A 24,685-nucleotide genomic window follows, 5' to 3' on the forward strand; every position below is an offset into this window, starting at 1 on the left:
TTCTGCAACCTGCAGTATAACCTACAAAAAGGTGACTAACCACCTCTTTATACAGGGTGGGGCAAAAGTAGGTTTACAGCTTTCAGTACTCAAAGCATAGAGTTTACTCTTGTATCATTATTTATTAATTATTGTACTATTTCCCCTATGAATAACTGTAAACTGACTTGTGTCCTACCCTGTACTTATTGCTATTCATTGGGTTTTTCTTTTTTCAAAACAGTAAAATTCAATACATGATCCTGAGAATTCCTGGGATTGCAAAAACAGCTTTTTGAGGGTTGGTGACATAAAACTTTTCCACAGCAAGTTTAAGATTCTCTTGTCTATTTAGCTCTCATTCTTCTATAACATATAGTAAAAAATTTAAAAGTCTACATGTTGTATATTCTTGCAACAGGTAAAAAAATCTAGATATTAAAATTCAGCTTTCTTCTATTATACCAGACATTGAAAAGATTGGAAACATAACACGGTGGCATTTTTATCACTATTTTAAAAAACTATTTTCTATAAAAATATGTAATTATATAATGGGGTTGGTATTGCTGTTTTATACAAGATAACTAAAATATTTTTGTCCCAGTGTCTTATATGTAAACACCAATAGATATAACTCTTTAAGAAAGGCTGAGGACAACTTAGTGATCCTCATTTTTAAGAGTAAAGATGTCCTAAGTCCAAAAAGTTTGAGAATCACTGATTAAAGAATGTGACTTGCTTTGAGTCTTTCCTGGGATTTTGTACTACTCTTCCACTTTTTGCTTAGCTAATTCTATGCCTTATGTTGTATCATGTAAACATGATTAATAGGTGCATGAGTATTCTCTCATCTACACTACTTTCATTTTCATGACACCTATTACACTCCGTAGTAATTTCTTGTTTATTATCTGCTTTACCCATAACTCAGGTTTCACTACAGTAAGTAATGGAAGAAAAGTTCATTATGGCATAATAATTTAATGAGATAATGTTCTTTTAATAGCTGTATGCCCATCCACTCACCTATATACCTGTGTGGGCAAGTGTACCAACCACAAACATTTCTACATTCATTTGTACTCCTTTGCCTTAAGAGAAAATATCCTTGTCCTTTATGGCTATTATAACAAAATATCACATTCTGAGGGATTTATAGACAGCAAGAATTTCTCTCCCCCAGTTATGGAGGCTTAAGTCCATTATTAGAGTGCTAGAAGGGTTGACTGTAGGTTCCCTTCTGGGTCAGAGACATCCTCACAGTGGCAGGGACAAAGGAGCTCTGTGAGATGTCTTTAATAAGAGTCCCAATCTTATTCAGGAGGGCTCCTCTTTCATGAAATAATCACTACTCAAAGGCCTCACAACTTAATAGTTTTCAATGGCTGTATCTACTAACACCATCACCCTTAAAAGTTAGGATTTCAGTATGAATTTTAGGGGAATACAAATATTCAAAACATTAGTTAGAGATCAAAAGTATAATGTTCTCACAAGTTATTTATCTTCCTGCCTTATATTTTCAAAGCCTGAGCTCATGATGGAAATAGTGCTAAGACACTCAGTGCAAAGAAGAATTATATTTAACGACTACCAGTTGGGAGATAAAGAAAATTGAGAGGAAGGGAAGGGAAGGGAAGGGAAGGGAAGGGAAGGGAAGGGAAGGGAAGGGAAGGGAAGGGAAGGGAAGGGAAGGAAAGGGAAGGGAAGGGAAGGAAAAAGGGAAGGGAAGGGAAGGGAAGGGAAGGGAAGGGAAGGGAAGGGAAGGGAAGGGAGAGAGGAGAGGGGAGAGGAGAGGAGAGGAGGGGAGGGGAGGGGAGGGGGGGAGAGAAGAGGAGAGGAAAGGAAAAAAGAGGAAAAGAGAGGAGACTCAGTCAAAGCAAATTAGGTGTTGGAGAAAGAGAAGACCTTGGTACTTCTTGAAGTCTTGAACTCAGAAAATGGCTTTACAGCAGCAATTCTATAGTAAGCATAAAGTTGGTAGCCTCTAATTACTGGAGTACTCAAACATGATATATGTTTCCATGTATTATGTGACACAGAGAACAATACTGTCATCATCCTCCAAGGAATCACCCATGGTTTGACCAGTGAGAAGTCCAGTAGTATCCATTTTAGAGATTGAAAATCTGCTCTAATTGTCAGCAACCATCAGGATTGACTCAATTTCTAAGAAGCTTCCATCATAAAAGCCTAGTAGGAATTCAAGGTCATATAAAATTACAGCTAAAACATAAAAGTGGATATTCACTTCTCAGCTGAACTTGTAGAATATGGTTTACAATGCTTACACATTGAAATTAGGTTAAATCTCCATTTCTATAGTGCATACTTCCTTCTGCTTGATTGCCAAAAAAAAAAAAAAAAAAAGAATAAAATTGTCCACCCTGTTATGTCCCCTTAATGACTTATAGCAATTCAAGAAAAATGAAACAGGAACTCCTTCAGGAGGAAATATACACACTACAAATTCATTTTTAAACCTGAGGGACAGACATTAAGCAATATTATTTGCCCAAAGTTAAGACCCGCCTTTGGCTTTTTGGTCAATCTTCTGAGTTACTTTGGAAACTTGAATCTCTTGAAATAACTAAGTTTTTATTATTAGACAACAGAAGCCTTGCTTCGTGATTTACCCGTCTGCTGCTTTTTACAAAATAGGGATATTGACTATTATAAATACAGGCTTATAAAAGGCCAGAGAAAGAAACTGTATCCCTGTGCCAAGATACAAAATCTAAGTGCAAAATTAAACTTCTGTTGGCAAATCTTAGGCACACCTCAGACTAGCCCTTTGAGACATCCACTCTGTTTTAGAGACTTTGTACATTTAAATTAGAAATTTGAGCCTTCAAATCTAATATTAGCAAACATTACAGAAGCCACCCATGACATGTCCCTGGTCATCTCTATTAGCATCAGAGAAATTTTAAAGATCAAGCTTACAAAACATTTACCCCTTGATTATTTAACTGGACTATTAATTTTAAGGAAAGAGTCCAATCTAATAACTCAACCTGAGCTGACTCTTGATGATAATAAACTTGGATCAGGAAGTCCTCATTTATCTCCATAGTGGAGAATTTTCTTGTCTATTTTATTACTAATCCTTATGATAATCTACAATGTCAATCATGAATCATTAAGCTATAAAATGCACAACAAAGGGAGATATAAAATAATTTCTATAAATACTAAGATTGTGGTGGGATTCAAACAACATAAGTACAAATTATTGAGGTATACACATTAGGCATTCCAGTATGATATATATGACAGTTGTGTACTGAAACCAGCTTACACTACTTGATGATAGCCAATTGTTAAATTTTTATTGATAACACATATGTAACTTGAAATCAGCCATGGTGGAAACATTTATGTCATAGAACTGAGAAAATGATATAAATCGTTCCTCTCCTTGAAGAGCAGGTTTTAAATATTTTTTAATACACTCCTGTATATGAGACCAATGTTAGCAGTCAACACATTCAATTTTAAAACAGCAAATGATATGATTTCTGTTAAAAACATTTATATGTATATATGAATGCATGTATTTATACCTATATATATGCATGCCCTACATATATGCATGTCTATAACCTGTAATCTAGATTAAGAGTTGACTTAAGATATCTTACATATATGAACAATCTTTCAATCCCTCAATATTTTCTTTACACACAAAATACCTGTTTCATTATGTACTATGCATCATTTATTGGTATACCCATGGTCAAGTACAGTCTTGGCCCATGTTGCTGGGAAAAAAAGTATGTTTTTGATTAATCACTTTTCCCAAATATTTCCACCAGGTTTTGATAGAGCTTTCTGATTGACACTGGTTCTGTTTATGCCTCCCTATCAAATGAGCAACAGTACATTTAAGTAAAATAAATGTACTCAAATGTCATAATACTTTCAAACTGTTTATTTCATTAAATAGTTTCTCTTTGGCATAGAATAAGATGAATGTAAAAAGTTTACCTATTAAATACTTAAATTTTTTAAATATCATATAATCATACACTGACATAAAGTGCTTTTCTTGAAAAAATGAGTCTTTATCATGAAAAACATTTCCTCTACTGTAGTGTTCCTTATTTTGAAGAAGACAAAATCCTAGCTATAGAAAAGTGTAATTTCTGTCACTTTTTTTGAGTACTTTAGAATTATAAGTCATGTACTACTAAAAACTCTAGACATTTCTAAAGAAAATTCTTATTTTTCTAAAACAATACACAGTTAAAAATTAGTAATGGTATTACAATTTGTTTTAATGTCATAGTATGTATACTTGTTCATATTTTTTGTGTGACGAATTTTCAGTAGTGAAAGTAGATGTGCATATAAAAAGACTTGATTTTTTTAGCTTGTCTAAAATACCGCATTTATAACAGGTGTCAGTGTGTTACAGTGAGAAGAACATGGGAATTTCAAAAACTGTTTTTGAATATTGGCTATAACTCTCACTTTTAATGTTACTTACATCACATTGCTGAGATTTTATGAGGATCAGTATCTTATTGTGTAAAATGGATAATAAGTATGGATCATAGACAAAAATATTAAATTAAAAAGTGGAATGTTTCACAAATTTTAAGCTGTAAAATATATATGAAAATATAGAATTATATATAATTTTTTCTACATCACATTTTTATTAATTCATTATATTTCATTTGTCTTTTTTGATGTAGCTTATAGGTATTTTTTATAATGAGGGTTATATGAATTACTTTTGCATTTTATTTTCTCTGGACTACCATGGCTCTAGCTACTCAATGTATTGCTGATGTATACCCTACATTTATGGTAATAATATTTCTCACCTGTCCTATATGATTTGTCTGCTTAAGCTTAAGTTTGTTCAAAATTACAGATCTTTACACTGGTAAATAAACTCTACTCATTTCTTGAACAAATACATTTTGAGTGACTTTTAATTGACATCTGCAAGACAGTGAAGATACAGTAGTGAATAGGAGACTGTCAAATTGTTTTTTACAAAATCAGAAAATAAAAAAATATATATAATAAAACTATTTTTATTGTAAGCACAATGATTGTAGAAAGTGTGTTCCAAATTTACTTATAACCTATTGAACATTGTGCCTGGTGGTAAATGGATTTACTGTTGAATGGCTGGGAGGCTACTTCTGGGAGAAGAGAGGTAACACAGCTGGTTGGGATCTAATCTTTTCTTGCAGGTGCAGGGGGAGGTCACCTCAGTAAATAACCTAATAAAACTTGGTAAGTCAGAGATCTTATCTTTTAAGGGGATGCTTTTGGCTAAGTATATCTTCCAATAAATAAAATCCAGGACCTGTGACATACCAATATGTCACATAATGCAGTCTACACAACAATCTGGAGGATACAATGACAATTTCAGAATGTAAATTCCCACCTTATGTGTGTAATCTTATGAAACTCAAATTCAGATCTTATCTATCTTAAGCCAGAGGGCCATATATCATGCATGAAAAATTTAGGAGAGTTCCTATTACCACCCAGACTTTTTGTGCTTTTTATGAGCCTTTGTTTGCCTGTATCATTGACATTATTTAGTTAAGTTTAATGCATTGTTACAATCTAAAAATCTGATCCTGGTGTAGGCTCATCTGTATGATGAGCTGATTGATGAAGAGGAAATCAGTTAATTAAACTTAGATGTCTCTTTGTTTATAAAACAAGACAATTTTGCTCATTTGTGTGTGTATGCATGCATTTTTTGATGTATGTATTCACTACCTTTACTTGTATTTTTAAAAATTCTTCTAGTTTATATATTCAAGAGTGCATTTAGTGTAGATACTGTGAGACAGGTCAAGTCCAGTGACATACCTCTAATTTTCTTGGACATATTTGTTTGAGTTATAAATGAACATAAGATATTTACTACCTGGGCAAAATTCAGACATCAAAAGATAAAAATAAAAATCTTCTTGAGAAAATTAGGTATGTTGGCATTTATTAATTAAAATCAATAAACAAACAACTAGCAGTTCCATATTTGTTATTTACATATCTCTCTTTTTTTAAGGTAACTACTGGTAACAAGCCTATAGTACTAAGGATGTCATGGTGGTATGTTAACATATACAGCCAATGTGAACCATAGAGAAGATTTCACACATGAAACTGAAAGATGATGGCTACATCTGTGAAATATGTCATTCTTATTTTAATAGGGATTGCACTGAATCTATAAATTGCTTTGGGTAGTGAGGACATTATGATGATGTTACTCCTTCTAATCCATGAACACAGTATATACTTCCATTTAGTTGTGTCTTTCTTAATTTCTTGCTTCAGCATTGTGTAGTTTTCTAAGTACAGGTCTTTTACCTCCTTGGTTAGGTTTATTGCTAGGTACTTTATTTTTCTTATTGCTATAGCAAATATGATATTTTTCCTGATTTCTGTTTCTGATATTCCATTGTTGGTATACAAAAGTGCCTTCAATTTCTAAATATTGACTTTGACTCTGACTCCTTTGTAAAATTCACATATTAGGTTCAGTAGTTTATTTGTGGAGTCTATAGGGTTTTCTATGTACAGTATCATGTCATCTGCCAACAATGACAGTTTTACTTCCTTCTTTCCAGTTCAGATGACTTTTATTTCTTTTTCTTGTCTGATCACTCTGGCTAGGATTTCTAGTACTAGGTTGAATAGAAGTGGTGAAAACAGACATCCTTGTCTTGTTCCTGATCTTAGTGAAAAAGCTTTTATTTTTTTCCCCATGAGTATGATGTTGGTTGTTGGTTTTTCATATATGGCCTTTATTATGTTGAAGTATGCTCCCTCTTCTCCCACTATGTTGAGTGTTTTTTATCATAAATGTGTACTGTACCTTATCAACTTCAAAAGACATTATGCACCGCAATGGTCATAGCAGCACAATTTACAATAGCCAAGTTCTAGAAGCAACCTGAGTGCCCATGAGTGAATGAGTAGATCAAAAAACTGTGGTATGTTTACACAATGGAATACTATGCAGCAGAAAGAAATAAGGAGATTCTACCTTTCACAACAGCATGGATGGAAATGGAGAGTTATGCTAAGTGAAATAAGCCAGGTGGTAAAAGGCAAATACCGCATGATCTCACCTATAAGTGGAACCTAATCAACAAAACAAACAAGCAAGCAAAATATAACCAGAGACATTGAAATAAAGAACAAACTGACAGGAACCAGAGGGGAAGGAGGAGGGAAATAATGGTAGAAAGAAGGGAAAGGGTCATCAAGGAACATGTATAAAGGACACATTGTATAAAGGGGGAAAGAATGGAGGATGGGAGGTGGGGGAGGGTAAGGAGGGGGGAAGTGGTGGTGGGAAAATGGAGACAACTGTACTTGAACAATAATTTTTTTAAAAAGTAAAAAATAGAAAATGAAAGATGATAAAAATTATCTACACCACATTTCTCTCAATAACCTAAAATGTTGTGAACCCAGCCTGTTCTCTTTAACCTTTGACATTGGATGATCTCAAATATGTTGCTTCCAACATCTTGATATATATTAACCATGAAATATTTGCTTTCTTTTTATTTTTGAATTTTTATACACAGAACACTTTGTGAAAAATATTTGCCTTACATGTCATTTTCCTTTCTACGTAACCTAATTTCTACAAATGTCATTATAGCATTTTCTAGATTTCTCCTGTTTATTATTACATAGCTAGTAATATCTAAGGATATGAAGACATTGACACACTTTTCTAAGTAGGGAATGTTCTACTTAGGTCATTGTGTGACCTGTGTAAAGATAGCTATCTACATTTCTTACTTGAGTATTTTTTAACCCACTCAATATTTGTAATACTAAAATAACACCAGATTTGACCCTTATTAGAATATATGCAAAAGTAAAATTTCTAGAAAATATCCTTTTACTTTATTATATAAAGTAAGTTTTCTTATTAGCTATGCTGAATTAAAGTTATAACTAAACTTTCCTTAAACAATCTTTCTCAATCACTTCAAACTATTTCTCAATTAGAGGTTATGGATTTCATCCTTTCTGATTCTCTACTTGTGTTACCTTTTGTATGCTGTACATGGCTGTCTATCTAAGAACTGTCTAATATTATGCCAACTGTTTAAATATAAAAGAGACATTTAAAAATGTGAATAGCTTTAGTAAAAATTATATTAAACACAGTTATTATTAGAACAAGTGTGCTTTTCCTCGGCATGAATAATTTCTGGTACCTGAATAGAACAAATTCAACTTTCATTGTTTGAATGTTCAGTTTCCTGTTTTAAGTCTTACCTACCTGTTACTTCTTCATACTTGCTTCAAAGGAGAGCTCATATAAATGTGGGGTCCTACACAAAATTATAGTTTTATTTGTATGAAGAGGTAAATACAATTTTCTTTTAATTACCTTAAAAAGAATATCTATTGCTATGTCAGGTAGTTAATTCATCTCCAAAGGACTGTTCTAGCCTTGAAATTAAAATTTTAATTAATGGTTAAAGAATGCAGTATTTTCAGCCTTGTTAAAAGAGAAAAAGATATACATACAAAAAGTGAGATAATTTCAGAATTAGTAAAAGTTATAGTCATGCAAAAAAGATACGTGGTTTCATTTATCTGCACAATTGGACCCTGACATACGTTATTTTTAGTATTACTAAACTTTCTCCAATAAAACTTCAACTTGTAAAATTTCTAAGTAGGAAATTTTATAAAGCATATATACTACTATAAAAACATTATACTTTCTGATGTACCATCAATAGTTTAACATAAATGCCACTTAAATAATAAAATTAATAATTTTACCATGTACCATACCTGGTACATCCCTCTTTTATTCTTGGCTCCTGGTTGCTTGTATATGCAAATGACATCATATTTATATGGTCAACACCAGCTCATAATTTGTAACTAGTAAACTGTATTGTTATATTAACGATGTATTCTTAGCTTTTTTGATAAATATATTTTATTTGTCTTATTAACATTAATTTGTTCCTTTACTCATATGTGTTTATATATTCATAAATATACTTATCACCTATTTAACCACTGATATTATTTTGTGTGGGGACTTAAATGATGTACAATGGGACTTCAAATAGAGATTTTTAATAATTAATTAATTAATCAACATATAAAATTCATGGGTTAAATACAAAATTAAGATAGCTAAAGAGTCCTCAAATGTTCTCTAATAGTTGAAACAAGAGTGAAAGTAAATGAATGTGTTAGCCAATGCTAAAGTCATGCCAACCATAAAAGTCTATTCCCTCTTTAGTCTCATACTATAGAAATAAGTTTGTACAAATTAAATATCAAAGCGTGTATCATTATATGAGAAACCAAAATCATAAAGGAAAAGTCATATGTCCAATTGAAAATTTCTTTAACTTAATACATATCAACTTTTAAAAAATGTTAGTTTGTAATGCTACTAATCTATTTTAATGTATTGAAAAGCTGTTTATTATAAAATTAATATATCATCCTGCAAGTAAAAGCACATTTAATAAATATTTAAACAGAATTTCTGTTGCAAATTTTACTTTCTGTTTCTCAGAATAGAATAAGTTTTGTTTTTGTTTTAGTTTTTTTAAAAAAGCAGTTGTTTTTGCTTAGCTGGTTTAGAATGGCAAGGTAACAGATGTTATCATTTTTATATTTTTCCATAGACAAAGCTAGGAGTAATTGACTCTGTTCTGTGGGAGATGATGTATTCACCATCTCTTATTTTGTTATCACTGTCATCTGATAGTTTGTTTTGTAAAAAAGGCAAAATTCATATGTCTCAAATGTAAATTACAGAATAGAATGTCATAGAGAATTCATCTTGGGTAAAAAATGCATTTAGTAAAATTGAATAAGGTTTCTTTAGCTTTCCATTTATGTGCAGATGCCAAGAAAGATACTATATTTATAATTTTAGATGGTTATTTAGTATTTTGTCAGTAAATCTGATTCTAACCATGCAAAAAGTGTACATTGCTTACCCTGCATCAATTCCTTCAGAATATCAAAGCAGATTTAATGTAATTTTTCTCCCACTTTTTCTCTCTCTTACTCTTTCTGTTTGAAGGGCTAAATATTCTAAAATTTACTTATTCTCCTATTTATGATTGCCATAAAAATAAAATAAAAATGCATTAGGAAACATAAAATTAATTAAAATAAGAATGAAGAAAGTAGTGTCATTAATCATCTTTCTGGTTGAGTGACATTGTAAAAGTTAATTATCCATGCTGAACTGTATTCTCAGCAATTGAAAATTGGTAGTTTCTGTTAGTTGCATCTTAATCTATATATTTATGGGTATATACTATATATGAATAAAATTCTGTATGTAAAAATAATATGCAGTATAATCAAGTACATATAGTACTATATATGCATATATTATATTCCACATTATCAGTAGTTTTTTGTTACTTGTTAATATACTTTACAATTTCACATTCAACACTCTTTTATTAGAATTAACCTCCTTAAGGACACTTAGGTGCACTGTAACTTAGGTAAAATATTTGGTGAACAATTGGCTCTTACTGATGATTCCCTGAATGTAAGTTTAGTCTCCTCCACAAACCAATGGCTTCTATTATAGTTTAAGACCTCCTCATCATCTCTTGACTAAGATAATGCCCCACCTTTTACTTTTCCAAAGACCTTTTCACTCACTTTTCTGGTGACAATGAATGTTCCAATATGTTAAAGTAGAAAATACCACTTCCTTTATTACAGACCTTCATTGGCACATGGTCACTTTTTTTTTACAAATTAAAATAAATAAATAAATATTGATTTATTGTAGGGAAAGAGAAGAAAGAGGGAGAGAGAGAAAAGCATTGTTTGTTTGTTTGTTTATTCATGCATTTATTGGTTGCTTCTGGTACATTCCCTGACTGGAGATCATACCCATGACCTCGGTGAATTGGGGTGACCTTTAACAAACTGAGCTACTTGGCTAGGGCTGGCCATTTTTAAGATTTAGCTCAAATTTCTTAACAAGTTTGTCAAGGCACTCCAAAAGTTCTCCTTTTCCTTATTCATTAACTTTTAAATAAGTGTGCTTAATATCTTGCATACCAGGCAATGGGATTATTTTATGTCATTTACTACATTATAGTAACATAAAAATATATCACACTATTTCACACTTTTGTGCCTTTATTTTTTTTTATTGAGATAACATTCACATAATGTCACCATTTTAAATTACATAATTCAGTGACTTTTAGGACATTCACGATATTGTGATTACCATCACTGTCTAATATCACAACATTTTCATTACACCAAAATGAAAACCCATTCCCACTAAGAAGTCACTCCTAATTCATCTCTCCCCCATCCCCTGGCAACTGCTACTATGCTATCTTCATAGATTTGTCTGTTCTATATATTATATATAAACCATATCATATAGCTAATACATGGCTTTTTGAGGCTGAGTTCTTTCACTTAATATAATATTTTAAAGGATCATTCATGTTGTAGTAACATATCATCATTTTATTAATTTAAGGATGGATAGTATTTTATTGTAAGTACATAGCATATTGTGTTTTCCATTCATCAGCTGATGGACATTTGAGTTGCTTGCACTGTCTTTTTTAATGCTTATCCAGGGAAACTCTATCTAACATTTTTTGGTTAGATAATCTCATATATCTATAAAGATATACATGTAATTTTACATGTAATATCCTAGGTAATTTACCATAAAACTTTTCTTGAACTTTGATAATTCTTCTATGTTTATAGATTATATTATATTGAAGTAGCATTTTTTTCTATGAATGAATGTTATAAACTTACAAAATATTTATATTGTTATTTGCTTAATATGTCATACATGAACTCATGTTTGAACTATATAAACTGTTTACAACTGTACAGAGATAGCTATATATAACTATACACTTTTATTCACTATAATATAAAATTTCAGTAATATAATTTACCACATATTTCTAGAATGAAGCAAAAATTCTTGCATAATTAAGGGATTAAATAGAAAGGTATGTGACCAAAAGAAGTGTATCAAAGCCCTGGCTGGCATAGTTCAGTGGATTGAGCTCAGGCTGCGAACCAAAGTGTCGCAGGTTCGATTCCCAGTCAGGGTACATACGTGGGTTGCAGGCGATGACCCCCAGCAACTGCACATTGATGTTTCTCTTTCTCTTTCTCTCTCTCTTTCTCCCTCCCTTCCCTCTCTAAAAATAAATAAATTTAAAAAAAATCTTTTTTTTTTTAAAAGAAAGTGTATCAATACAAATTTAGAATTCCAAAAATATTGTGGAAGATCAGAAAGTATGTTTAAATAGCTTGCATGCTTTCCATAGTAGATAAAGTAGTTGTAGAGAGAGAGAGAGAGAAAGAGAAAGAGAGAGAGAGTGGGGTTTTCTTACTATAATGTCAAAACCAGTAAATGATAGATTAATTTCAATTTGCATAACTAAAATTCCAGATATTTTCAATAAATAATTCTATATGCATAACAGCAATAGAATATATATTTTTTTTTGTTTAGGTACAGCACCAACAAATACAGATGTCATATTCCAGGAAGGATCCGAGTTAAATTAAGGTAATTAAGTAGAAACAGTTCATTTCAAGATGCCTTTACAACTTCAGATAACCAGTCATTTAAAAATGCAGTTAGAACCCTCAAACACCAATCCAAAAGAACCTATACACCCCAATGTTCATAGCAGCACACTTTACAATAGCCAAGTGTTGGAAGCAACCTAGATGCCCATCAATAAATGAATAGATCAAAAAATTATGGTACATTTACACAATGGAATTCTATGCAGCAGAAAGAAAAAAGGAATTCCTACCCTTTGCAACAGCTTGGATGGAGCTGGAAAGCATTATGCTAAGCAAAATAAACCAGGTGGTGAAAGACAAATACCATATGATCTCACCTTTAACAGGAACCTATACAACAAAACAAAGAAACAAGCAAAATATAATCAAAGACACTGAAATAAAGAACAGAATGACAGAGTTCAGAGGGGAGAGGAGAGGGAATTTCAGGGGAATTTCAGGGGAAAAGGGGAAGGGTTTACAGGAACAAGTATGAAGGACACATGGATAAAAACTAGGGGCAGGTGGAAATGGGAGGGAGGAGGGGAAGGCTAGGTGGGTGGGTTGGGATGAGAGTAAAAGATAGAAAATTGTACTGCAGCAACAATTAAAATAAAATGTAAAAAAATAAAATAAAAATAAAAAAAGAACTAGAAATTGGTACTTGTAAAATAGTGATGGGGATGTAAACTACAACATAGGGAATATAGTCAATAATATTATAATTAACTATGTGTGGTATCAGATGGATACTAGATTTATGGGCATGATCACTTTGTAAGTTATACAAATGTCTAATCACTGTTGGACACATGAAACTAATATGCCAACTGCAACTTAAAAATGAAATATATTTTAAAAATTAAAATAAATACATAAAATGCAGTTAGAAGTTAAAAAAAACAACACTGATATATATAATTTTGGAAAACTAAGCATGTGCTTTCTTACTGTAACTTCAGTAGTATGTACACATAGCAAGTGTAATTACAACTAAGGAAACATGAGTTTAATAAAACATGCAGAAATTGATATTATATTACATATATATAGTATATGTATATATTTGAGACTATTCCACAACATTTTTTACTGTTCCCAAAATTAGAGTATTGTTTTTAGAATTTTCTCAAAGAAAAATAATTTTTTAATTTGTATATATGGCTATGAATTTATGTTTTTTCCACAGGAATAAACTCCTAAAAGTAACTTTTGGTTTATGAATAATAGTGTTTGAACTTTACATACCATTAGATTACACATAAACCTACTACAAAGTTTAATCTCAAGTATTTGGAGATAAATATGCATCATTTTTAAACCCAATTGGAGCATATGTTTTCTATAAGTAATGCATTCTGAGGTGTCCCAATTGCCCCCCACCATCCACCAAGCTATGCCCACTCTCTCAGACAATTTCCACACTATTGTTCATGGTTGTGGGTCAGGTGTATAAGTTTTTTGACTACTCTATTTCCTATACAGTACTTAAGATCCCTATGGTGATTCTGTAACTACCTATTTCTACTTCTTTATCCCCTTACCTCTTCACCCATACTGTACTCCCATCTGGCAACTATCAAAATGCTCTCTGTATCCATGAATCTGTCTCAGTTCTTGTTTGCTTATACTATTTTTTGGATTCACTTGTTGATAGATATGTATTTATTGCCAATTTATTATTGATAGTTTTGATCTTCTCTTTCCTAAATAAGTTCCTGCCAACAAATTTTTGTTAAATTTGTTTTCCTTATTCATTTATTTTACTTATTTATTTTGTATTGTCTTTTGAGTACAGTTTTTCCCCATCCCCTCACCCCACCTCACTCTCTTTAGCTTTGATCATGGGTCCTTTATGGGTCCCATGATCATGTTCCTTGATGACCCTCCCCTTCTTTCTCCTGCTATTACCCTTCAACTTACCCCCTGGTTATAGTCAGTCTGTTCTTTATTCCAATGTCTCTATTTATATTTTGCTTGCTTGTTTGTTTTGTGATTAGGTTCCACTTATGGGTGAAATCATAAGGTATTTGTCTTTCACCACCTGGCTTACTTCACTTAGCGTAATGCTCTCCAGTTCCATCCATGCTGTCCTGAAGGGTAGGATCTCCTTATTTCTTTCTGCTGCATAGTATTCCATTGTGTAAATGTACCATAGTTTTTGATACACTCATTTACTAATGGGCACTTAGGTTGCTTCCAGCACTTGGCTATTGTAAAGTGTGCTGCTATGAACATTGGGGTGCATGGGTTCTTTTGAATTGGTGTTTCAGGGTTCTTTGGTTATAATCCCAACTGTGGAATTGCTGGGTCAAGAGACAGTTTCATTTTTAATTTTCTGAGGAAACTCCATACTCTTTCCAACAGTGGCTGCACCAGTCTGCATTCCTACCAACAGTGTACTGGGGTTCATGAAAATAAAAAGCTTCCACACTGCTAAAGAAAACATCAGTAAAAGGAAAAGGGAACTAACTGTATGGGAAAATATATTTGCAAATGATAACTCAGAGAAGGGTTTGATCTTCAAAATATATAAAGAACCCCATGACTCTACTCCAGGAGACAAACAACACAATTAAAGCATGGGCAAAGGACCTGAACAGACACTTCTCCAAGGAGGACAGACAGAGGGCCCAGAAACATATGAAAGGATGTTCAGCATCACTAGCCATAAGAGAGATGCAGATTAAAACCACAATGAGATACCACTTCACACCCATCAGAATGGCCATCATAACCAAATCAACAAACAAGTACCAGCAAGGTTGTGGAGAAAAGGGAACCCTTGTACACTGAAATTTTCTTTCTTAATGTGTTGTTAATAAAGGACATAAAATTTTCTAAAAGCTACTGTCTTCTCAAAACACAAATGACCATGTTATAATTTATGTATAGTATTGTAAACAATTTACTACTGATCATGCTGCTTCACTAAAAATAAATGTACCATATAGGGTTATAGTTCTTGATAAGTAATGATGCAAACTTTTTTATAAACATACTGGTAGTTATGGAGAAGAATGGACCAAAAAGATGGGTTCCCAAACAAAAGAGGGGAAATGGTGAACCTTTGACATCCTAGTCTCCTTATGACAGAATGGAAACTCATTGTACTATTGTGATCTTAAGTAAAAATCACAAATTATTTAGACAAAATTAAAGTCCATTGAAAGCCAACACCTAGTCAGAGCAAAATACAAAGTTCCTTCATTCACACAAAAGTTACTAAGCACTTAGGGGCTAATAAGCTTGCTTAAGTGGCTCATAGTTTGCAAGAGGTCTTGTAGGAATATACATTGTCACAAATGGTAGTATTTCATTTTTTCTTAGGCTGAGTAGTTTTCTATTGTGTGTGCATATGTATGTATACATATACACATCTTTATTCAATCATCTATTAAAAGACACTTAAATTGTTTCCATGTCTTGGCCACTGTGATTAATGGTGCAATGAATATAGGGATATGTATATCCTTACATATAAACATTTTCAATTTTTTTCAGGTGGGAATCAGGAGAGGGATTACTAAGTCATAAGGTAAATCTGTTCTTAATTTCAAGGAGTCTCCATACCATTTTCCATAGTAGCTGTGTCAGTTTACATCCTGCCAGCAGTGAGTGAGGGTTCCTTTTTCTCCACAACCTCTCTAACACTTATTACCTGTCTTACAGATAATAGTCATTCTAACAGGGGTAAGGTGATATCTCATTGTACAATAGTTTTGATTTGCATTTCCCTAATAGCTAGTGAAATTGGACATCTTTTTTGGTACATCTGTTGCAAGAAACAAAGAAACAAGGAAAACAAATAAAGATCATGGCCACAGACAACAGTGCTGTGGTTACCAGAGGGAAGGGAAGTGGGAAGGAGGCAAAGGGGAAAGCGGTCAAACATATGGTGATGGAAGATTTGACTATGAGTCATGGGCACATGATGCAGTATACAGATGATGGGTCATAGAACTGTACACTTGAAACCTATATAATTTTATTGGCTAATGTCACCCCAATACATTTAATCTAAAAAGAGTATATAAAACTAACACTTGTTCTTCAGAGTATTGAAGAGGTAGGATTCTTTATGCTGGAAATGTGATAGCATTTTATTATGAATTTATTACTCTAGACCAAGAGTTATAAACAAAAAATTTAGTTTTTTTTCACTTTATCTTCTCAATTAATATTTATATTTAAGTTAGTAAAAATCCTAAAAATGATAGTTAATAACAGAAAATAATTCAATATCAAGATTGGCCTTCAGTAATAACAACTTGGTCTCTTTTCTCCCTTTCTCCCTCTGACTCTCTGTTTCCCGTCTCCCTCCATCACCCTTTCTCTCAATCTTTCATCCTTGCACTTATTTTTTTACTATATTATCATCAAGGTGAATAAATGACTTTCCTCAGAAGGGTCCATCTTTGTCTACATCTACATCCTGTGATGACCAAGACAGACCTTGTCATCTTTTCCTCTTTAAGTTGATTCTGATTTTATATTTATTTTTTATCATGTTCCAAGAAGTATTTGCATTTTAATATGTGTTAGGAAGCTTCACATTTTCTATGTGCATTCATCTTACAACAATTATCTTAGATAATTTATATCCACTTTTATTCCCATAAGGAAAATGGAGTTTGGAGGTATTTTTTCATAAAATTTATTGGGGTGACATTGGTTACTAAAATTATATAGGCTTTAAGTGTTTTTAGCCTAAAGTTTAGCTTTGATCAGGCAATTTTAATCTATCTTAGCTTTTTTGTTTTGGCAAGCCTAATAGCTGTTAGTATAATTACTATATCATGCAGATTTCAAAAATAAACAGCCCCTATCTACTTTGTAATAACTACAAATATTGAGTGCTTACCATGAGTCGTATGGTATATTAAACACTTACATATATGTAGGGGATATTCTGTTCTATATATTGATGTAGACTAGTTTTCCATTCTTATACTATGTGTATATGTTTTATATACTTATATATGAATTTATATATCATAATCATATATAATTATGTATGTTTTATGTATAAACATATTTTCATATACTTATAAAATACTTATAATATTTCTGTTAGGTATCATTCATTAAAGCCTCAGGCACAAAGGGAATAAATAAATTGTTAAATTTCCAAGGCAGATAGGATCTCAGTACTATATTAAACTGGTATGTATCTTACCTGGATTTAAACTCAGTTTTAATCATTTTCAGCTATGTTGTTTAGTGCCTAGAACATGGTTGGCACACAAATTAAATTGGTTATTCCTCATAATGTCAAGTAAATTGCCTGACACATACTAAGAGCCTACAAAGTGGTTTAAATTCTAAGATCTATGTTGTGAAATGTTCTGCAGAAAGTAAATTGAGATAATTACCAACTTGTGATGGGGAAAACACTTCTTTCAAAAGCAGGAATATTTAAATTTTATTCCTAAAATAAAAGGATAATATCCATTTTACCAGAAGTTTGATAATTACCTGACAAAAATGACAGTGATTCTCACTCCCACTAAATGTTTCTTTTTTGGTGTTTTATTTTGAAGAATCAAAGGGAAACAATAGTTGTGCTGAAAAAAAAAAAAACCACCAATGTATTCCACTAAGTTGCAATACTCACACTGTCATTAAGTGTGCAGAAGTACAATTGTAAAGATACCTCATTCCTTTTATTCCACTGCCTTTAAATCTGAGTAAATTTTTTGTCCAGTACATTCTTTAAGCATTCAATTGCTATTAAATACATCTTTATAACATGTTAATCATATTCTCTTCTGATCTGAGATGAATTAGAAAATATTTCTCTCTATCATCTATCTAAAACCTTGGAGCCTGGTGATTTGGATGGATAATACTCCTTTTTTCTCCCTTACTTTCCCCTTTTTCCTCTCTCACAAATATTCTAATTTCACATTACTGTCTCTCAACCTCCAAAAGGAAGGAAAAAAGTTCTCCTTATCACTTGATAACTTGTAGCAGTTATTATCATGCGTAAGTTTTAGTGATCTTTATGAGAATATGTCAAAATTATATGATTTTTTTAGATGATGGTAATAAACCATCATGTTAAAAAGTTAGTGTTTCTGGGTTCAGAAAAGGATGAACTAGGTGGTGAAATTTATTTAAAATTATTTTTTTTCACTTAGCATAAAGATCCCTAGGTCCATCTATGCTGTCTCAAAAGTTAAGATTTCTTTCTTTTTTAAAACAGCCAAGTAGTATTACATTGTGTAAATGTACTAAATATACTACAGCTTCTATATTCACTAATCTACTAATGGGCACTTGGGCTGTTTCCAGATTTTGGCTATCAGATTTCGGCTATGCTGCAATGAATTTAGAGGTGGGTATATTCTTTTGAATTAGTGTTTTGGGTTTCTTAGGCTATATTCCCAGAAGTTGGATTGCTGGGTCAAAAGGCAGTTCCATTTTTAATTTTCTGAGAAAATTCCTTACAGCTTTCCACAGTGGCTGCACCAATCTGCATTCCCACCAACTGTTCATGAGGGTTCCCTTTATCCGCATCCACACCCACACTTGTTTTTTCTCTCTGATGATCATTCTCTCTGATGATTAATGACACTGAGCATTTTTCATATGTTTATTGGCCATGTCTATGTGCTCCTAGAGAAGCATCTATTCAGGTCCTTTGACCATGTTTTAATTGGGCTGTTTGTCTTGGTATTGAGTTGTTAAGTTTTTTTTTTCATATTTTGGAAATTAGTCCCTTATCTTCTTTTTCCTCAGCTTTTCCATTCAGTATTATTCATTGTTGGTCCCTACTCTGAGTGTCCTGTGCTCTCACATATAACGAGATTGCATGATTTTACAAGAATCTCTACCATGGGTAATCCAGCAGACCTTACGTAACACATTCTGTCCAACTACCCAAGCACCCAAGCCCTTCTCTCAGAATTTCCCTATCATGTTCGCCATTTTCCTGGAAATGTGTGATTCTCTTGGACTTGAAAAAGAAGATTGCTGTTTCCAGGTTAATACAAAATAAGACTGAAAAACATTTAATTAAAGTCTCATATAGAAATAATGTGATAATCTGATGATGAAAGGGGAACCTTCCAAAGGCTAGCTTCACAGTGTCCTCCCATAACAGGAAACAGGACCTGGATATTTGGGAAAGACAAGAAATATATAAGCCCAGGTTTAGTTCCCAATCTCTTACAAGAGAAAGTTAACATTTTTATACTCAATCAAGTTCTTTCTAATATTAAGGAATTGATTTATACATGATTTTCAAATGTCATTCATAGGACAGCTTATTTCAACAAAGCAGAATAACACAAAATATTATTGCTTCAAGGTTACTGAATCACACTTTTATGATATCTATTTTAAAAATGAACTTTCCAAATTCTAACAAGAAGCCAGATTTGGAAACACTGTTTATCTGATTATTTGTTTCCCTTTCACAGTTTTTTTTTCTAGAGGCCCAACTCTAATGCTATTAATTTTAAGTGTCTGACAGGGTGACAAAGATCATGGTTTGAGGCAGGTGAGCAAGTTGAAGTCCCTGCATCCTAACACATAGGTATTGCATGAACCACCCCGTAGGGAGAATTGGTGCTGCACAGCATAAGTCAGTGTTCCATGAACTGCTCCCATTCCAAGAAAATGGTACATTTTCTGAGATACATTTGGGAAGGGCTTAAGTAACACTAATTCTTCTCTTCTCACTAGCCCTGAGATACACAGGGTCCAGCCCTCTGAATTGAGAGTGTTTGATTCTTTCTAAGGCACAGTTAGATATTGAACATTAGGTATGCATGATGGTTCTAATGATCTCAACATATGTGTTCTAATATTATCAGGCTGTAAGATCAAATATGGAGTATTAAAATAATATTTGAATTTCAGATCAACAACTGGTAATTTTTGGCATAAGTATGTCACAAAATTGCATTTGTCTAGGCATCCTGTGCAGTATTGGAGACATAATAAGAATGATTAGTTCTTCATCCAAAATTAAAATATTACCGGGTATATTTTTTATTCTTGTATTTTGTCTTGCTAAATTAGGTAACCCTAAATTAGAGGTTGCTTTTTTTTTTAAGGAGACTAACAGAGTTTCCAGGTAGAGATAAAATTTCTCAGAGGGATTAAGGAAGAATAATATCTTAAACACTTAAAGTGGTAATATCTTGTCTATATACCAAGAGAAAAAGACTAAACTGTTGCATAGATAATTTACTCAAACAGCCACATTTTAAACAAATGTCATTTCCTTTGTGTGTCTGCAGGTGTGGGCACATGTATGTTTGTATTCATATAATCTGAACACACTCGCACTTTCTGAGAGCAGCACTGTGCACAAGGGCTTAGAAGGCAATACATGTTCAGGCCAAAAACATTTTAAAATTACAGCTACATCACATCAAAAGGGATATGAAAAACATCTATATTTTGAGATTTTAAAATAATAGTTCACAGTTTGCAATATGGGGAGCTATATATAAATTATATTTCAACAACTGCTTGCAACTTCAACTTTTAAAGCTTTAAAAAATCTTTTTCCATTGAAGACCTGTCTACTGATAACATAATTGCCTTCAAACTGGATATGAAGAAACTTAGAATGAAACAGATGGTAGTCTGCAAAGTAATGCCTACAAAGTACAATTGAAAATCAGTATTTAAAATTAAAAACTTGGAACTTTTTCTTGAAATAATTGTCAAAAGAAATCTGCCTTATAAATTTAGAAAATGAAATTCCAAGTATTTATTTTTCATAAGTATTAAATAAACAAAACTAAATTTGTTGATATATACTAACATTTTAATGTAAACTGTTATAAATTATTGTCTCTTAAATTACATATGTGTTATGTCAAACTCATTTTAACTCCAACTTTTAATGATAATCCTCCAAAATCCTCTCTGGCATATGAATAAAAATAATTTTTCTATACCACATGATTAATATTCTATAATTAGTCAAAAGATAAAAAGTTCTAGGACTGACTGCTATATTACCACATAGTTTATCTCATACAAAGCCTGTGAATAACTTCAATAAATGGGTAATTAGAAGAGCTATTATGGATCAGTTTTTGATCTCAGTAGAAAATGATTTCTGCTGAAATGTGAGCAAAAACATCATGTTGAGGAAGATGATCAAAAGATACAAACTTCTACTTGTAAAATATGTAAGTTCTAGGGATGCAATGTACAATATAATGACAATAGATAACACTGCTATATAATACATAAGAAAAATTTTAACAGCATAGATCCTAAAAGTTATCATCACAGGGAGAATTTTTTTCTGCTTTTTTAATTGCATCTATGTAAGAAGATGGATGTCAACAGAACCTACTGTGGTAATCATTTACAATATCTGTAAAACAAATCATCATGATTAGCTCTAAGGGTAAGGGGATGGCTGACAACATGATAACACTGGACAGATGAGATAGAAGACTGTTTATTAGCTGCATATACCCAAAAACTGAAAAAGGAGGACACCACATACTATGCAAGGCCACATGAATATTGTTACTCAGGACAAAGTAAGCCACTAGGGACTATTCACAGTAAGTATTAGACTATCAAGGGGATGTGGTACCCCCTTGTTTCCAAGGGAAGATTTAATTGGCTTGTTTAAATAATTTTGCAGGCTGACAAAGAACTAAAACTCCCTACTCAACAGTAAACAGGAACTATGTCTGTTCTCTTTAATAAGGAGGGTTGTTTGGCTAAGGGACTTTATCTACAGGAACAGAGGAGGAAAGGAAACATAGCTAGAATATTCGAGACCCTCCCAATTTCACCAAATACTGAAGCAGCACTTATTATTAGACCTTAATTTTAGGTCTCCTACCACATGCTCTAAGCCAGTTAAATGAGGATCACTCAAAGTGAGATTCATAGTGATTCTAAAAGTTCCAAAAGTTATGTACTTCCCAGCTTCCAACTACATTTGATCACTCTTTAGTGTGTTAAGATGTTTTTATTATTATTTTTATGCTTGACAGAAAACTTGTAATTGTTATTAGGGGGAATTTTAATCCTCCAAAGTTTTGAACTAATATGTTATTGGTTTATTATTCTTCAGCATTTTATTATGAAAATATTCAAACACATAAAATAGTTAACATCACATATAGGAAACATGTAGTCCCATCAACTAGATTTAAAATAATAGTTTGTTACACATCTATTTATCTATTCATCCTTGTACCCATCCTTGCATCCTTGTATCCATCATTCTTTTTTTAATACCTTCTAAGTAAATTGCAAACATTAGTGCACCTCACTCCTCTGGGCATATTCTGAAGGTAAATTATATAGCATTAGGATGTAGGATATGCAGAAAAACAGAATCAAGTTTGGAATTACAGATTTTGATTTGACAATCCAGAAGAATGATGTGATTGTTATGAAAAAAAGAGCAGTTTTCTGTGAGAATATAGGAAATACAATTTTTGTACTTGGAATACAATGGAATATTACTTATCCATAAGAAAAGATAAAATACTGCCATTTGTGACAACATGGATAGACCTTGAGACTATCATGCTAAATGAAATAAATCAGACTGAAAAAGACAAGAACCATGTTATTTCACTCATATGTGGATATAAAACTCATAGCAACAAATGAATAAACAAGATAACCAAACAAACAAAAACTTGAAGAAACAGACAACAATATGGGGTTTGATGGAAGGAGGTGGAAGGTAGTAAAAGGTAAAGGGAGTCAAATATATGGTGATGAAAGAAGGTTTGACTGTGGGTAGTGGGCACAAATGCAATATACAGATTATGTATCAGAATTATATACTTAAAACATTTAATCTTATTAACCAATGTCACTCCATAATTTTAATAAAAATATAAAAATAAAAATAAAATTAGTTTTATAATTGTATCATGAATCCATGAGTTATTTATATATATATAAATAATTTATTCTAAATATCTAGCATAAAAGTATATAACTTATGCTTAAGTCTATGTCTTCATTTATTTTTCCTGAGTCTAAACACAGAACTGGAAATCTAGTATGCATCCAAATTTTGATAGATAATGAAATATGTTATTTTCATTTTATAATAATACTTTTAAAATTAAATGTATTGAGGTAACATTGGTTAATTCAATTACTAGTATATAATTTTAAATGTACAATTCTATGATACATTATCTGTATTAGTTTATCCTTTTGTAGCAAGTATATAAACACCAATATACTCTGTGATAAAAGGAAAATTCTTCAGATGATGCTAAAATTAGTAGCTATTATAATATCTTGTATTAACTTCCATATGCAAAATTACATTTTTGTAAATATAAAATTTGCATGAGGTCAGTCTTTCTATTTAGCTCTTCAGGGTAAATTTGACTTAAGCTTAAATTCCATTTTGTTTTGGTTTGTTGTTCATTAATTCATTATAAATAATATCCTGAATATTATTTCCAGACTCTTTAAAATCTTTTTATTTTAGTATTTTAATTATTATTTTGTTATTAATGGAATAACTTGAAAACACTTCAGTAATTGTTGGCTCTGTCACTGTCTTTGACAGCTCTCCTAATTTTGTACTCAAGAGAAAAAATAATGTCTCATGTTGTCCTTTTTGCATGATTAATAGACAGGAAGTCATTCATCATCTCTTGACTGTTAATATGTGATGAGGTTAAGGAAATCAATCAGTATTCTTATTCTTTCATAATGTCTGAACCTGCCAAAAAGAGTCCTTAACAAGAAGATGAAATTTGCCAGTAATGTGTTTGTTCTGTATGGACTACACAAAGCTGTTAAGCTGTTGGGATAGTAATTGCTTTTTTGGTATGGTGATGTTAAGGATATGCTTAAATTGATATCCTGAGCATGAATCATTCCCTTTCTTCATCTCCAGTCATTCTTCAAATACACTGTGATATTGGCAATCATCAGTGCTATATTTTATAATATCTTTTAGCATAATTCAATGTCAGAATGTTTCCCTATGACTGACTGTCCCTGTACCATGAAAGGTGTAGGAAGACAGGTTGGCCTGTCTCGCTGGAATTCTTAGACACGGAGCACCTTCATCTTGTCACTGTCTATCTATAATTTAAATTTGTAAAAGGTGGGTGAAGAAAACTTGTTTTTATTA

This window comes from Phyllostomus discolor, chromosome 5 (genome assembly GCF_004126475.2).
Source record: "Phyllostomus discolor isolate MPI-MPIP mPhyDis1 chromosome 5, mPhyDis1.pri.v3, whole genome shotgun sequence".
In the NCBI taxonomy this organism is placed as follows: domain Eukaryota; kingdom Metazoa; phylum Chordata; class Mammalia; order Chiroptera; family Phyllostomidae; genus Phyllostomus; species Phyllostomus discolor.